The sequence below is a fragment of the Geotrypetes seraphini genome, chromosome 5 (genome assembly GCF_902459505.1).
Source record: "Geotrypetes seraphini chromosome 5, aGeoSer1.1, whole genome shotgun sequence".
Classification (NCBI taxonomy): domain Eukaryota; kingdom Metazoa; phylum Chordata; class Amphibia; order Gymnophiona; family Dermophiidae; genus Geotrypetes; species Geotrypetes seraphini.
This window is the reverse complement of record NC_047088.1, coordinates 209532943-209548799: the sequence shown is the minus strand read 5'-3', so window position 1 is coordinate 209548799 and position 15857 is coordinate 209532943. Positions and strand designations below refer to the sequence as shown.

General features: G+C 40.4%; 1 protein-coding gene across 10 annotated transcripts in view; it reads right to left on the bottom strand.

Annotated features, from left to right (window-relative positions):
- FIGN (fidgetin, microtubule severing factor) overlaps positions 1-7716 on the bottom strand; it is a 362039-nt gene extending 354323 nt beyond the window's left edge. For 9 of the 10 annotated variants that reach the window (XR_004539659.1, XR_004539654.1, XR_004539655.1 and 6 more), the window contains exon 1: positions 7464-7716. The gene's annotated coding sequence lies outside the window, so the exon portion shown is untranslated. Of the gene's footprint in view, positions 1-6511; positions 6684-7463 lie in introns of all 10 variants that reach the window. The other variant, XM_033946805.1, reaches the window with a different exon arrangement.
- Positions 7717-15857: the final 8141 nt, after the last annotated feature.

Here is a 15857-nt window from a genome sequence, read left to right as displayed (position 1 = left end):
TTAATGCACGGAATAGCGCGCATTAGACGCTAACGCCAGCATTGAGCGTTAGTTCTAGCCACTTAGCGCAGGGTTAGCGCGCGCTAATCTGATGCGGGCGCTAAAAATGCTAGCTCACCTTAGTAAAAGGAGCCCCCGATCTTTCATACCATTGTTTAGATTTTAAATAGAAAAACTTTGGAATGGAAGGTGATTAGAGCTTACATGTATTCCCTATGTGAGCAGTACAGAGCTTTGACCAGTTCTGTTTTAGCAGTAATAGTGTTTTATGTTACAAAACAATTACCTCACATTTTCAGATTGCTTCATGTTATAAGGATGCATTGGAGGAAACTGCAGTATTAGTGGACTTGCATATTACCACTAGATAACACTGACTTACTCTAATCATTTTCAGGATGTACCTATTATAGTATGGAGCTTATAAAGTGATTTTGAGATAAACATGGGGACTATGAATGTTCCAGATTTGAAGACCCTGCAAGGGCTCCAAGCTGCTCCGAAAAGCATATACTGCTAGAGGTTATCTGCTGTCACTGGGACTCCAAGGGGATATCTTAACAGGAACTGGCATTATATTCTATTAAGTGGACTATAAAAGAGGGGAAAACAATTATGCAGAAACTGAGGATATTATTTTTTTAACTTTGATTTCAACTGTGTTAATTAAATTGAATAAATGCATGTATTTAATTTTTCCCAGTTTCATGTTACTCTTCTCTATTTTCTCATTTATGTTGTCTTTAATTTTATTATACTATCCAATTGTGTGTATTTTAATCATTTTTATTATTTTAAGTGATTTTGATTATTTATATAGTCCTTCTTCTACATTCTGCTGAATTGTAAAGGTGGAATATGAGTATGTAATTCAAGGCAAACAATGTAAGAAAAATAAAACCAAACTGTAACCCGTTAAACTTCTTGAAGAAGGTACATTTCCCACAGCCAAATAACCATCCACAGGATAAAAATTCCAAATAGAAATGGGGCCTACTAAAAACTAAAAAGCAGCAATGCCAGCATGGAATGGTCACCTCTAATGTTCTCTCTATAGTTTTATTTACTTGTATTGTGGTTATCACAGTCAGTAATGGCATTGAGGCATTCATTTAATGCTGCTTTAGAAAAGATTAGAGCAGTGTTTTCAAACTGTGAATTACTAAATTTAAATATGAGCAACATTTTGGGGTCCTTTTACTAAGGTGCGCTAAGGACAACTTAGTATTTAGCGCGTGCTAATCTTTAGGGCGCACTAAATCAATTAGCGCGCCTTAGTAAAAGGACCCTTTTGTTAGCTATATGTCTCAAAGACCATAGACTGAAAAAAAAAGTTGTAATTTTAGTAAGTTTAATACTAGAACACCAAGAAAACTTGCAGCAGACTTTTTAAACCTCTTTTTTACATTTTCAGCCTACAAATGCAATATGCAAATGATCTTCTTATTGACACAGAAATCAAAGTACAGCATGAGTTAAAAACTCCTCTCTAAATGCATCCATCAACCAGCAAAGGCAAGAAGTATTTTCTTTCTGGCTTGCAATGCTGTAATGAAATGCAGGTCTGAGGCACTGGGAATAGAGAGAAAGAAGGGGTGTATCTAACTGCCAATCCCCAATTTTTAATTTCTCCAACTTTCTTGTTCAGAAGAAAGATGAAAATTCAGTAGCATATTCCTAAATACCGGACAATAGGTCGGAGAGAAATAGTAATCTCTTTTTCTTCCTAAAATACTTACAGAGACCAAAAAGAACTGCTTATTATAGCTTTTCTAATTACTTCCCTGCTCATTCTAGAGTCAAACATGATCTGAAGTCCATCTAGCTTTAGGTAAACACATTTATCAGTTTAAAAAAGAAACTCACTATAAATTAGGGACTGCGTAACCAGGAACATTTGCCAAATTTTCTATATTGTAACACAACTGTAAGTTATTGAATCACACTGCTTTTATGAAAGGATTTTGAAACAGAATTAAACAGCTTTTGAGTGACAAAAAAAATCCTTGGCTCCAGAATCTATTACAGCTTACTCAGGGCTCCCTTCTTGTGTTTGACTATCAAAGGTTGGGAGGGGGGAGGTTATGCTGATTAATCAATTAGGCAACTTGTATTGATCAGCAGTGTACTTCAATAGCTGACATAAATGTCGGTGCGACAATCATACCAATAAAAAAAAGAATTTCAATATATCAATTCACAACCCCCAGTAATTACATTTATCAGCTCCATGTCAATAAACTTAATACTTTCCAAACTGCTATAAAATATACTGATTGAGAGCAAAGTGGCAAGGGTTTCTGTTTAAAGTTGGAAGACTCACTCACATAAACTTGTTAAAAAATAGCATGCATGTGTACTATAAACACAGGTAGCATGTTGATGGCGTTACCATTAAAACCACTCCTGGTATGCTAATTAACAGATTAATTGATGATTAGAATGCAGGAAGATCAATCATATTATCTATGAACCCAAGAATACCCAGGGCTGGCTGACTGACAACAAACCACTAAGATTTTAGTTACACAAAGACACTACATAGAGAAGAAGGCAAGGAACTGATTTGTTCATCACCAGCTATAAACGCAAATAGAATACTGTTCAAATGTAAAAGGTTTCCATTTAAAGTTTTGCTAGCCAGTGCTGCCATTATAAAATTAAAGCAAGTGTTAGCAGAAATCATTTTTTTTAATGATATTAAGAATCAAAAGGGTAATATCTACTTTTGTCAAAGAAGCAGATCAAAGTACCTATTTATTCATTACTGTGCAAGTAATCAACCTCATATCATGCAGGACTTAAGATTTATATCCTGCAATCAAGTTACAGGAAATCTTTAATGTCATTCACCATGCATGGTACAAACAGAGCTTTGATAATAGCAAAGAATGCATTGTGTGTTTATATGGGCATTTAAAATGTCTATTGTTTGTTTTTAAGAGTTCTATAGTCAACCCCTGAAACTAGAAAATAAAAACAACCTTTTTACAGTGCTTCAATGAACTGATTACATGCAATCTTTTAAACGGTCAGAAACAGCTTTCACTGAAGAACTGACTGTGTTTGTGACTAGCAGGATATGAAGATTTTGATACACTAAGGATGAAAGATATCACTCTGACTTTCCAGCAAAAGGTGCTCATATCGATCATGCACACAATCGGATCCTGTAAATGCTTTGTTAGGAAAACAACTTGTGTAGGAGACATAGACCTTTTCCAAACATCACGCAACGAGGCCCTATTAGCATGCTCTGATTTCTTCATTCCAATCATGATTAATTAGCAAACTTAGGAAAATTCCCACCACCCTTCCACTTGCCTGCTGCTGGATAGGGTTATAGAAAATAATAAGCAGCCATCAGCAGTATTACTGCTTTCACTTCTGTCAAGAAAAATATGGCAGAAGGGCTCAACGCAATGTAAAATTTCACTCCGCATGCCTGTTCACGACAGTTGGAGATCCAGGGCATGATTTAATTTCTATCAAATGCAAAAAATTTGATGGATCATCTTATGATTAAAATCAACTCAGTGCAAAGAGATATACAAAAAAAATAAATAAATAAAAAGAGAGATCAAGTACTTTCTAATCTTCCCAAACTTTCTAACAAGATGCTTTTCCACCATGCTTCACTCTCAACATCCTAAAAGCGTCCTTGAGGGCTAAAAATGTATTTAAAAGATTCTTAGACTTCATCCGTAGAAATGGTATACATTTAACAACAGAAAGCAGGATAAGCAAAGTTCTGCATTAAGTTGCATACTAGACTATTATAAAAATGTAAATACTCACATTCACAAGCATTAGTAGAAGAACAAATATTGTAGTACAGAGAATGGACTGATACAAGCCTAGGATTATTACCGAGATTTAGGGCTCCTTTTACGAAGCCGCATTAGCAGTTTAATGCGCGTAATAGCGTGCGCTAATTTGCCGGCCGCGGTAGCCTCTACCGCCCCCTCTTGAGCAGGCGGTAGTTTTTCGGCTAGCACAGGGGTTAGCGCGCGCTAAAAAGGTGCGTGCGATAAAGCCGCTAACATGGCTTCGTAAAAGGAACCCTTAATGTCACCTTTTTTTTTTAACAGTAGGAAAAGCACAAAAAAGCTTCTCATATATCATCAGAGAAACACTAACACCAGCAAGCATGAGTCAAGGCAACAAGGAATAAGCTTTAGACAATAAGCACACTTTTACATACATAGATTTAACTGTAAAATCAGCGAGAAACTATCATTTCCAGCTTGCAAATACAGAAATGTAGAAACAGAGAAATTGATGGCAGATAAAATCCATACAGACTATCCGATCTGCCCATCCACGCCAACTATTAAGCTCCACAATCCTCTCCCCTAGAGATTCTCTGTGCTTGCCCAGGGTTGTCCTGATTTCATGTACTGTCCTTTTCTCCACCACCTCCACTGGGGAGTTCCTCTACGGCAAAAGATTTCCCATGTAAAAGTGAACCTCACAAATTATAAACATTTTTGATTCTGTTTCACCTATTTCGATGGTGACAAGTTCTGGCAGCCTGCTTTACAAAAAAATAAAAATAATACAATAAAAACATTTGGTCTCATCATCCTTAAAAAAAAAAAAAAAAATTAAAACACTTTTTATTTTGGGCCTAACTTTTTAAAGGATCAATGTGACAGGTTGCTATTTGATAAATGTTTACTTTGATAAAAGACTTGTTCACACAAAAAAAAAACCACTGTAGCCTTCATTTCCTGGCCATAACACATTTTAATTTACAATAGCAGCGTTGCTGGAGTGTGACTTGTGCCCAGTTTCCAGCTTTTGGGGGCTAGACACTGACACAGGCCACATTAGACAGGAAAGCAGAAATGCAGAAAAAGCCAGAAAGAAAACATATTTGCAAGTCACATCAGCTACAGTAACTTTTGTTAGGAAAACATGTATAGTATATAAAGATGGATAAATCTATGCACATAGGATATAGTTATGAATTAACTTTTTAACTGGGGAGGAATAGATGAAACACCACTTGCCTTTTGCAAAAACTGATTTCAATTAATATATTTTTATGTGTACTTGTCTTAGAAAGAATATTTCTGGTTAACCTTCAAATGTGCATCATCTTGAATTACTGTTATTATCCAGAAATCATACAGCAACAGGGCTTATAGTCAAAATATTCCAAACCATCCAATTTCAACTCCCAGCACACAGTCCAGCCCCCGATTTAAAATTTATAAATGTAATATCCTCCTCATCACCAGCAAACAGCCCAATCTGCTCTGAATATATATTACAGCTTTAACATCACAGAGGGAAATCTCCCATCTGGCAATCACATTCGCTCCAATAGCTCCAGGAAAAAAAGCTTTGCTCGCCTTAAAACATTTGTCAGTGCAAATTATGTGCATCCAAAATAAACAGTTGCCTTATTGATTGCTTCAAGTCAACAAGTTCTAAATGCAAAATTCAATCTGAATCATCTCCATAGTAAATGAGCAAGCATGCTTGTGTATTTACGTGTGTATTCAGCCAAAGCATCAAACCGTAGAAGTAGGCATTGTGCAACGCTATTTTCAATTGCTTTATCGCGTTCTGATTTTTTGTAATGACAGCAGCAGTCTCCAGACCCTAAGCTGCTTCATCTTCCTTTTATTTAAAAAAAAAAAAAAAAAATCCCGACATTGTAAACAATGTCGCCTAAACATTCTTTACTACCCCTAGGGTTAATTACTTATCTTGAAGTGTATATTGCACTGCAACAAAATCTACAGATAAACGCCCCCCCCCCCTTCCCCAGTCACCACCGCTGCCGCTCCATTTTATTTGACCTTTTTGGAGAGCGAAGAGATGGGGGGGGGGGGGAAGCAGTTAAAATCAAGTCAAGTCAGTTTCACTGCCTGATTATTTCATTCCTGTGTAGAGATAAAAGTACAATGACATTAAACACACGCGCTTAAAAATTATCCTGCTTATCCGATATCAAGCCATTGGCCAAATGTAGTTTTCCCTTACACGGAAAACCATTCCAGTCATCACTAAACCCCACAGGAAGTGAATGTCCATGGAAGTAAAAAAAAAAAATCCCAAACAAAAACACTGCAATAGTGCAGAGAAAAATTCAATTAAATTTAACAGAGCAAAAATATATATACCTCTTAAAGTAACCTTTTTTTCGGTTTGGGGGTTTTTGTTGTTGTTTGGGGTTTGGGTTTTTTTTCATTTTGCAGTCGCTGAGTTTTAGCAATCTGCATGTCATTTGGAGTTCAGTGCTACGTACAGTGCATGGACCCAGCAACTTTAGGTTTCCAACTAACTCGGTACACTAAGCGGAACCAGCATTTTAACCAGAGCTGAAACAATAAGGGGGGTAAAGAAAAAGACACGTCTCGCTTTCAGATATTCCGATAAGCATTAGGCTTTCATTGTTAGCACATTTGCAACAACCTAAAAATCGTGGCTCATGCTCTTAGATTTATCCTTGCTATTTAAAACGCAAGGGAAGTGCAAATCCCTAAAACTGACATACCATAAATACTGGTGCTACTGGTCATTTCTTGCGGACAAACACATGCAGCGGAATTGGATTTTTCACAGGCTGGAATTCCAAAGGTTGCTTTTCATTAAAGCCACTTTTCCTCTCAGCTATCAAATGTCACTGCCTTGAAACGGGGACCCCTTTCGTCAGGTATTCATTTAACCTACATGCATATAATTAAGTGGGAAAGCAACATCAACAAAAAAAAAAAAAAAGGGGGGGGGATCTCAGATCACAAGAGAAGAAAGAAAGAGGGGGAATAAAAAGCACATGACCAGGAATGCAAGAAGAAAGTAACAAGAGCTCCAGGGAGGATAGTAATAGGATCAGTGAATTACTATAAACCATTAAATTATACATCGTTCTCTCTCCTTCTATGCCAACAATACGCCCCTCGAGCTGCACCCTCCCCCACCCCCCCCCCCCTCCAGAACGACGGGCTTCTATTTTGACTGCAACCTTCTGACATTTTCTCACCCCCTCGTTTAAAATAGCTTAACTTTTTTATTATTATTATTTTTTTTTTTTGCAAGATCCATTTACTGAAAAGTTCAGTTTCTGAAGAAAGTCTAACCCCCCCCCCCCCCACACACACACACACACGCTTCTTGCACTTTCTCATATTTTTAAGTTAAGATCAAGGTCTTCAGAAGGAACAGGCACTGGAGCTTTTGCAGTCGGGGAACTCTTAATCTCCTACTATGTTGCCACTGATTAAGCAGTGAAAATATGCGCTGTGACTCCAGATTCGTGCACTAAAATAATGTAGCAGATGGCCCGCTTGATGCAAATAATTACATACCCAAGTAAATATTTACAGCCCCAAGCCGGCAACGCTTTCTTTGATTATTGTTATTACTACTGTGCGCCTCCTCTGTCTTAGAATTTTTTTTTTTTAAGCAATGTTCACAGATCGTGGGGGAAATCGCAAGTAACCTCTTACCTGGATGCGTGGCTCACCAGCCCGGCAGGTTAGAGTCGCATCGATCCGAGGTGTCCGCTGATGAATGGGAGCTCGGGTTAAGTGAAGGTGCCTGCGATTTGAAACCAGTCCAAGTTTTTGAAGGGAAGACTGACTGCAGCCTCTGCCATGTTGGAATTTCTTCAAACCCAAAACAGCTGCTCCGGAGGAGCCAGCGTGCCCGCGCTGTGCGCATGCTCGGCCCTCCGCCGTGCCAAATTCGAATCGCCTGCGCGGCCCGATGAGCGGGGCGCTCGGGTTGGGGGCGGCCGTGGGCTCGACGAGGTCCCCCAGCGTCGCCACGCCCTCTGGCGGGGAGCTGGCGTGGTGGGAAGGGAGGGGGGCAATGAAAAGAGGGGGAGGTGAGGGGGGGAGACTGAGTTTTCAACCAGATCCAGCAAGCTAGCGGCAAGGGGTTAGAACAATAAGGGGGAGGATAAAGAGGTCAGCACGGAGCCACGGTGCTCACAGGAGCTGCAGAAGGGAAGGCCTGCTGCTGGCAATGCACATCAGAGGGTGAGTCTGATACAAGGGGGAAATAACACTCGGGGGTGCGAAGCGAGTAGGCATTTCAGAGGACATATTGCAGTGTATTTTTTTTTTTTTTTGTAACTACAGGTTTCATAGAAGAGTCGTACAGACAATAATGTGATCCATGTAGTAGCACTTGTCCTTCGGTAATGCATGGGTGGGGGGGAGTGTAGATTGAGGCTGTACTTAAAATTGGATGGTAATGAGGCCCTATTCTTGTAAAGGCTTAGGTTGATGGTGAGCCTTTTCGGCAAACTGGACCACTAGATGCCAACTCTTGCCAGCTCTGTCTACCCACTTCTTGCGAAAGCTGCCTCTGATGTCCCTGCCCTTCATCCATGCTCAAAATGGTCACAGAGTGCTAGTGATAACTCGGTGTTCTCCTGCCTTGCTGCGAGAATGTAGATACTTCCGGGATTGTAAAGCTCCAATTTTAGGAGAGTCCAAGGTACTAACATAAGCAGCCAACTGAGAGGAAAAAAGGTAAATTAGAGCTGAAAAGGGACAGAGTCCATGATGGCTTATGAGGATAAACTGGATGGGACCAAGAGAATAGAGGGCCAGGAGATAACTGGATGGGAGGGAAAATAAGAATTTTGTGATAGAAGAGACTGCACTGGAGATTTGAAGGAAGAGACAGGAGACACATAAAAAAAATAGCTGAAGGCTCTAAATGTAACACAAATTAACTCTGGACCCATAGAAAGAGTTCACTTAGCACTGGGGATGCTGAAACAATCGCTGCCTCCACAGAACTGACACCTAGGAGATGTGTGAGATGGCAACTGAAGGGAAGGAGAACTAGAGGAAAGCAGACAAGAAACTGGTGGCGAGAAAGAGATGCCAAGAAGAGAGAAGGTGACAGAGAATGTGGGTGAAAGTAAAACATGAAGCAATAAAGAATAATGAAACGCAGAAAGAAATGCAAATTGACTGTAACAAACTATGCAGATATATACTGCACAATAGAAAACTGTTTTATTTGGTTCTGGACACTAGTAATGAAGTAGACACAGTTTGCCATGCAATATAGAATTTGCAGAAGTACTGCTGAATTTTCTAATTGTTTCTGCAAAACCAAGACATGAAATCAGGAGGCTTGATTATAGCACAAGTGTTATTACAGGAAATAATGATATATTTTGTGTGTATGTGTGTGGGTGTTTCTCTTTTTCTCACACACACACACACATTAGTACACAGTCTGTTTCCATGATCAAGCCCCAAAGGTGTTTTGCCAATACGTTTGCGGTTTTTGCAGCAAAAGTTTTGAAAATTCAGCAGTATTTCTGTGTCATGTCTACATACTGTAAATATGTTATCATACATCACACATACACACCCAAAGGTTGTGGTAAAAGCGAATAGCGTAGCTGGTTTTAAGAAAGGTTTGGACAAATTCCTGGAGGAAAAGGCCATAGTCTGTTATTAAGACATGGGGGAAGCCTCTGCTTGCCTTGGATAGATAGCATGGAATGTTGCTACTCTTGGACAGGTACTAGTGACCTGGATTGGCCACCGTGAGAACGGGCTACTGGGCTTGATGGACCATTGGTCTGACCCAGTAAGGCTATTCTTATGTGCTTAAATAAATCAATAAAACTAATTGAAGTTGGTATGATTCCAGTTTATATTTTATTAATGTAGCTATTTTTTAGCATTATAGAAAGTAGTCTATAGAAAATTGGTTTTAGCAGTTCAAAACTTTAAAATTTCATTGAAAAAGTTGATAAGGTGTAAGGTAATATTTAAAGCTGTGATTGCTCAGGAGGGACATTGTGAATTTATTCAATTAATTGCACTAATTGCATTTCATCTTGGAAAGCTGTTGAATGCAGGCGTGTTGCCCTTTAATAATAGGGTAGCTGTACAGTCGAGATGGGCAGCCAGAAAATTCCCATTTTATTATTTGGAAACAATTGTTCTTAATAGTATATTCATTTGACATGTTCATGCCCCCTCCCATGATCTTGTCCCCTTTTAGGAGATGTTCTATGGGAATTAGGCACCTTGCCTTATGGAATAGCACGCAACCAGATGTTTAGCCAATGTTAGGGCTCCTTTTACAAAAGGTACACTAGCATTTTAACGCACGCACTGGATTAGCGCGCATTAGCCGAAAATCTACCGCCTGCTCAAAAGGAGGCGGTAGCGGCTAGCGCGCATGGCAATTTAGTGCGTGTTATTCCACACGTTAAGGCCCTAGCACAGCTTTGTAAAAGGAGCCCTTAATGTCAGTTAACATCAATTTAATTGGTTAAGTGCTCATTAGCCAATTTATTTCATGTACAGTGGTACCTCGGTTTACGAGTGCACCGGTTTGCGAGTGTTTTGCAAGACGAGCAAAACATTCGCAAAATCGGCGTCTCGGAAACCGAGCGTGCCTCGATTTGCGAGTGGTGCCCCCCATGATCCGGCCTCCTCCTCCCCCCCCATGATCTGGCACCCCCCCCCCGTGATCCGGCACCTCTCCCCACGATTCGGCACCCCCGCCGCGATTTGGCACCCCTCCCCCGCCGCAATCTGAAGTCCCCCAGACCCACCCGAACCCGCTTCTTACTGTCATCTGGGCCTCGGCACTGGCATGTCCTGTGCGTTGGTGCCGGAAGATCGGCCTCCTCTTCTTGCTAGGCCTTGAGCATCTGCGCATGCTCAATGCCTGCGAGTTCACGCTCTCTCCGAGGTTCTCGGAGATCTAGGAGAGAACGTGAACTCACAGGCCTTGAGCATGCGCAGATGCTCAAGGCCCAGAAAGAAGAGGAGGGCGATCTTCGGGCACCGGCACCAACGCACAAGAAGCCGGTGCCGGTGCCGAGGCCCAGATGACAGTAAGAAGCGGATTCGGGTGGGTCTGGGGGACTTCAGATTGCAGCGGGGAGGTGCCGAATTGCGGCGGGGGGTGGATCGTGGGGGGGGAGGGTGCCGGATTGCAGGGGAGGCCTTTGGGGGGAGCAATGCCGGTTCCCATGGGGGGGGATAGAGCAGCGCCGCTGGCCTCGGGGGATGGGGGTGGGTGGGAACGAATCAGGCGAGTTTCCATTATTTCCTATGGGGAAACTCGCTTTGATATACGAGTATTATGGTTTATGAGCATGCTTCTGGAACGAATTATGCTCCTAAACCAAGGTACCACTGTATTTATATTTGCTATATCGCAATTTCTGTATCTGACGTATCTAAGCAGTTTATGATCGAAAAAGTGTTTCGATAACGTTGGAAAAGAACATCAATATGTAGATAGGAAAGTAGTGTAGCACTTGATTAGCCTAAAAGTGAGGTAAAAGGAAATTTGGAGGACATTGTACAAGAGAAATAAATAAGACGAAAAGGGATGTCAATATGATGTTTGGAAGGGAGGGTAACAACTCATTCGACACCTAAAGTGGAATGAGATACAGGAATTGGGAGGACATTTGCATGCACATCTCGGCAGTGTGTCCAAATGTGGGTATACAAATGTTGGCACCATATATCGAATCTGGGGAACAGTGCAAACTTTTCTTAAAGAGAGTTCAGAGGAGAGCGACACGACTGATTAAGGGGATGGAAAGCCTTTCATACGCTGAGAGATTGGAAAAACTGGGACTCTTTTCCCTGGAAAAGAGAAGATTAAGAGGGGATATGATAGAGACTTACAAGATCATGAAGGGCATAGAGAGAGTAGAGAGGGACAGATTCTTCAAACTTTCAGAAAATAAAAAAACAAGAGGGCATTCGGAAAAGTTGAAAGGGGACAAATTCAGAACAAATGCTAAGAAGTTCTTCTTTACACAACGTGTGGTGCACACCTGGAATACAATTCCAGAGGACGTTATAGGGCAGAGTACGGTACTGGGGCTCAAGAAAGGATTAGACAAATTCCTGCTGGAAAAGGGGATAGAGGGGTATAGATAGAAATTTACTGCACAGGTCCTGGACCTGTTGGGCCGCGGCGTGAGCGGACTGCTGGGCGCGATGGACCTCAGGTCTGACCCAGCGGGGGCATTTCTTATGTTATGTACATAATGTGCACTCTTTCCCAGCAGTGCACGCTGTTCTGTGTGAACATCATTTGTTTTAAATGCCAGCCCATCCCCACTGTACAGGGTAAGAAGGATAAGAATGTGGTAAAGGGTAGATGCAGTCAGGTACTAGGATCATGTGCTATATGACAGATTGGGGAAACTGAATCTAGACTTTCTCATCTTTTTGTGGCTGAACTTTATGGAAATTTTTAGCGTAAATGTCTTATTATTTGGTACAAATCTCTTATCTACAAATCTAAAATGTGAACACAGAGTCAGCCATTAAAAAAAATGCAATCAGTCTTTCAGTAAATGAGATATAATTCTAGTAGGGGCCTCAGAAGTGTCTACAAACAGGAATATAATGGAGCTACTCCTAAATTTGTCTGATGCAATAGAAGGTGAATTTTTCTGTCACTTGAAAGACAGGAGAAAGTCCCTCTCCAAACTAGAGGGACCATTCATGCGAGAGCCTGTGTCTTCTTTCCTCAAGCAGTCCAGGGAAGCAGGAGATGCTGATTGAACTACAGTGGTACAAGGCATTTCATCTTGTGGGATCCACTCAGCCACCTCAACCTAGATAGCAGAGTGCTCAGGTAGGTTGAGCCAGCAGCACATTACAAAAAAATGGAGAAAGGAAAACAGACAAAGGAGAGGAGAAAGTAGTCTAGCAATAGAGGAACCTGTGTACAGTACATCTAATCATAGGTTGGGGAAAGTAGAAAAAAAGAGAATAGGAGGGACCTGATTCCCAGGTGCTCCCAGCTGAGCAGAACTGAGGACTCAGTCCTGTGGTAGAGAGGCACCTGTCTCCAGAATTATATACGGTAAATCAACAAGTAAAGACAAACTACGTTCAATGGCTTTCATACAAGTAACTGGAATGTGAGCAATTGAACATATCATTTTTCCACATAGTCCCCATGCAAGACAATACATTTGTTGTATTGTTCAACTAGCTTCTGCTTTCCTGCAGAGAAGTTTTTCGGCTGCTCCCAAAGCCAGGTGAGCACCGCTTCCTTTACTTCATGATCAGAGGTGAATTTGCAACCTCGCAGCGTCTCCTTCAGTGGACCGAAGATGTGATAATTGCTAGGCACCAGGTCCAGGCTATAAGGAGAATGTGGAAGGTGTTTGAACCAAGCTGTGGAATTGTTCGCTGCTGCTGTATGAGGACGTGCATTGTCATGGTGCAGCAAGACTGTTTTGGACAACGTGCTTCTTTGGTTTAAGTTCATTTTGCAGCAATACACAGTACATTTCACTGTTCACTTGGAAATGTGCCAGAATAGATCCCTTCATGTCCCAAAAGAAGGTTCTTTATACCAACAAACTCAGGATAGAAAGATAAATAGATAAAGTACGTAGACAAATATTTCAAAATAAGAGGCTGTGGGAAACTGAATTTGTTCGAAATAATATACCAACTGATCTTAAATGTGTGTAGAAGAAGGTTGACATGATTTTCTTGGAAGAGGGCATTACTACACATTGATCATCGATGGTGCAATCTTCCAGTGGAACATCCATGTTTCTGACCTTGTGGCTGCCACACAACTAAAGGCCGAGCACTGCACTGTGTGTGGCCAAACTATCCAACAGGCAATGTACGAGTACTTAGGTTGCATTTTGCTAGCTCTAATCCATTATCGTGTAATTTAACAAATGCCTTTAATTTTTGATTCTCCCTCGTATGTTTACTAAGCAGTGCATATTAATGCACATGAGTGTTGGCTAACATCTGCCACCAAATCTTTGTTCAGTGGCTATAGCACATACTAATGTACATTAACATATGGAATGTGTTTTTGATAATTGTTTTGCACTTGCACTTTTGAGGAGATATACCCTTCATTTTTGGGAGGAGGAAAAAGAGGTTTTTTTAATGTTTTTTGTCCAAAGCAATATGAATACACGATTGGCACTTCATTCAAACACCTGTAATATATTGAACGGGAAAACTACCATCTCTCCACCAGCGTAAAGGAGACTGAGGAAGAAGGGTACCCCTTTGGGAACTATCCAGGATAGAGTAAAAAAGTGCAAAGGAGAGCTGTAAATTCAACATTTGTATTTTGTCTTTTTTTGCCAGAAATAACTATAGCATGTTATTTTGGAGGTGTTTCTACTTCAAAATACTCTTTATGTCCATTTTGTCTTTTGCCTTAGGGCTTTTTAATTTACTCTAATCTCCTCCTTGAGCTCTGTCTCCCTCTAGCAGTCAGGAGCCTTTCTATTGTATATTAATGCTAGTGCACTGGTCTGCTGTTTATTTATGTTTTCTCCTAAATATCTTTTGGCAGCACCTCTGGGCTACCTCCCTCTGCCAGAGAGAGGACAGCCGCAGAATTAAAAGCAAAAAGGAGAAGTATAAATGTTACCCGTAAAAACAAACAAAAATCCCATCATTATTGGGCACCATTAAAAATGAAAAACAAGAAGATACTTACAAAATAGAAAAATAAAACTGAAAAGAATTTTAAAAAAGTAAAAGTAAATTTTATTTTTAAATATTTTAATATCCCCCTCTTTTACTAAGGTGCGCTAACCGATTAGCGCACGCACTAAACGCTAACGTGTCCATTATATTCTATGGATGCGTTAGCATTAAGTGCACGCTAATCGGCTAGCGCACCATTGTAAAAGGACCTATATAATTTTGCTTTTCTTATTTATGTTTTCATATTGTATATAAGAAATCTATTTCTACTTTTTAAATTCCTTTTGGTACTTTTTTTGGTTTTCATTTTTCGTTATCATCTTGTTTTTTTAATGAGAGAATTATATAGCACTTTTCAGCATTAGATAGGAACCATAAAGCTAGTTAGAAAAGTCATATGCAGCGTTAAATGAATTATTTGGCATGGATAAAAGTGTGGTTGCTTTAGTTTGCTTGAATGTGTTGAAACCAAAGTCAATAAACAAAAAAATAACAAAAAAAACCCCTATAAAATGATATCTTTTTAGTCGACCAACAATCATTTCCTGACTAAATTTCAAGAGCCAGCACTGTCTTCATAATGTCAAAGATAGTTGGTTCACTGGCATAATTTTAATTTGATAAGTAGAATAATAGCTTTGACCACAGTTTACTAATAGGTAAGTTTATTTTTATTAAAAAAAAATTTCTGTTCCGCACTATCTACCATTCTAGGTGGATTACAGTAAACATACATAAAATCATAACAAAAAAGACAAATGGATATTATGAGCTAGCATACTAAACTATGATAAAATCAACTATTAACCTTCATTATCAGCCAATTTTTAATGCAATTATTATCTAACAATTTATGAGGGGCTGCTGAAAAGTTCTCAGCCCAACCAACAAAGCTGGAGCAGTCTATATAAACCCTTTTACTAAACCATGGTAGATGGTAAATGCTCTAATGATGCTCCAATGCTCACAGAATTCCTATGAGCATCAGAGCAGCATCGGAGCATTTAGCGCTCTGGGCCATGGTAGAAACATCTACCATGGCTTAGTAAAAGTTGGGGTTAGTTCAGCAATTTTCCACCTTTTCATTCTGTATGTTTCTGATGGAATGAAAAAAGTGGAAAATCACTGGACTCGCGTGTATAGTAGAGAATGACGCGGTGAAGAATTTGCAAGAAACGGGAAGAAAATAAAACTGGTCACCGTGGGTATGGGAACAAGGCCATTCACCGACCCAGGGGTGGTGAATGGCCTTGTCAATACACTAAAGTATCTGCCGTGTTGCTTCCCTTCCCAGCCCTCCTCACAATCGCTCCCTCCCGCCAGCGGCAAAAAAACCCATCCGGGCATCTCTTCCTTTCAGCTAGCCACCTCCCTCCCTTCTCAACTTCGCGGGTGCACTTC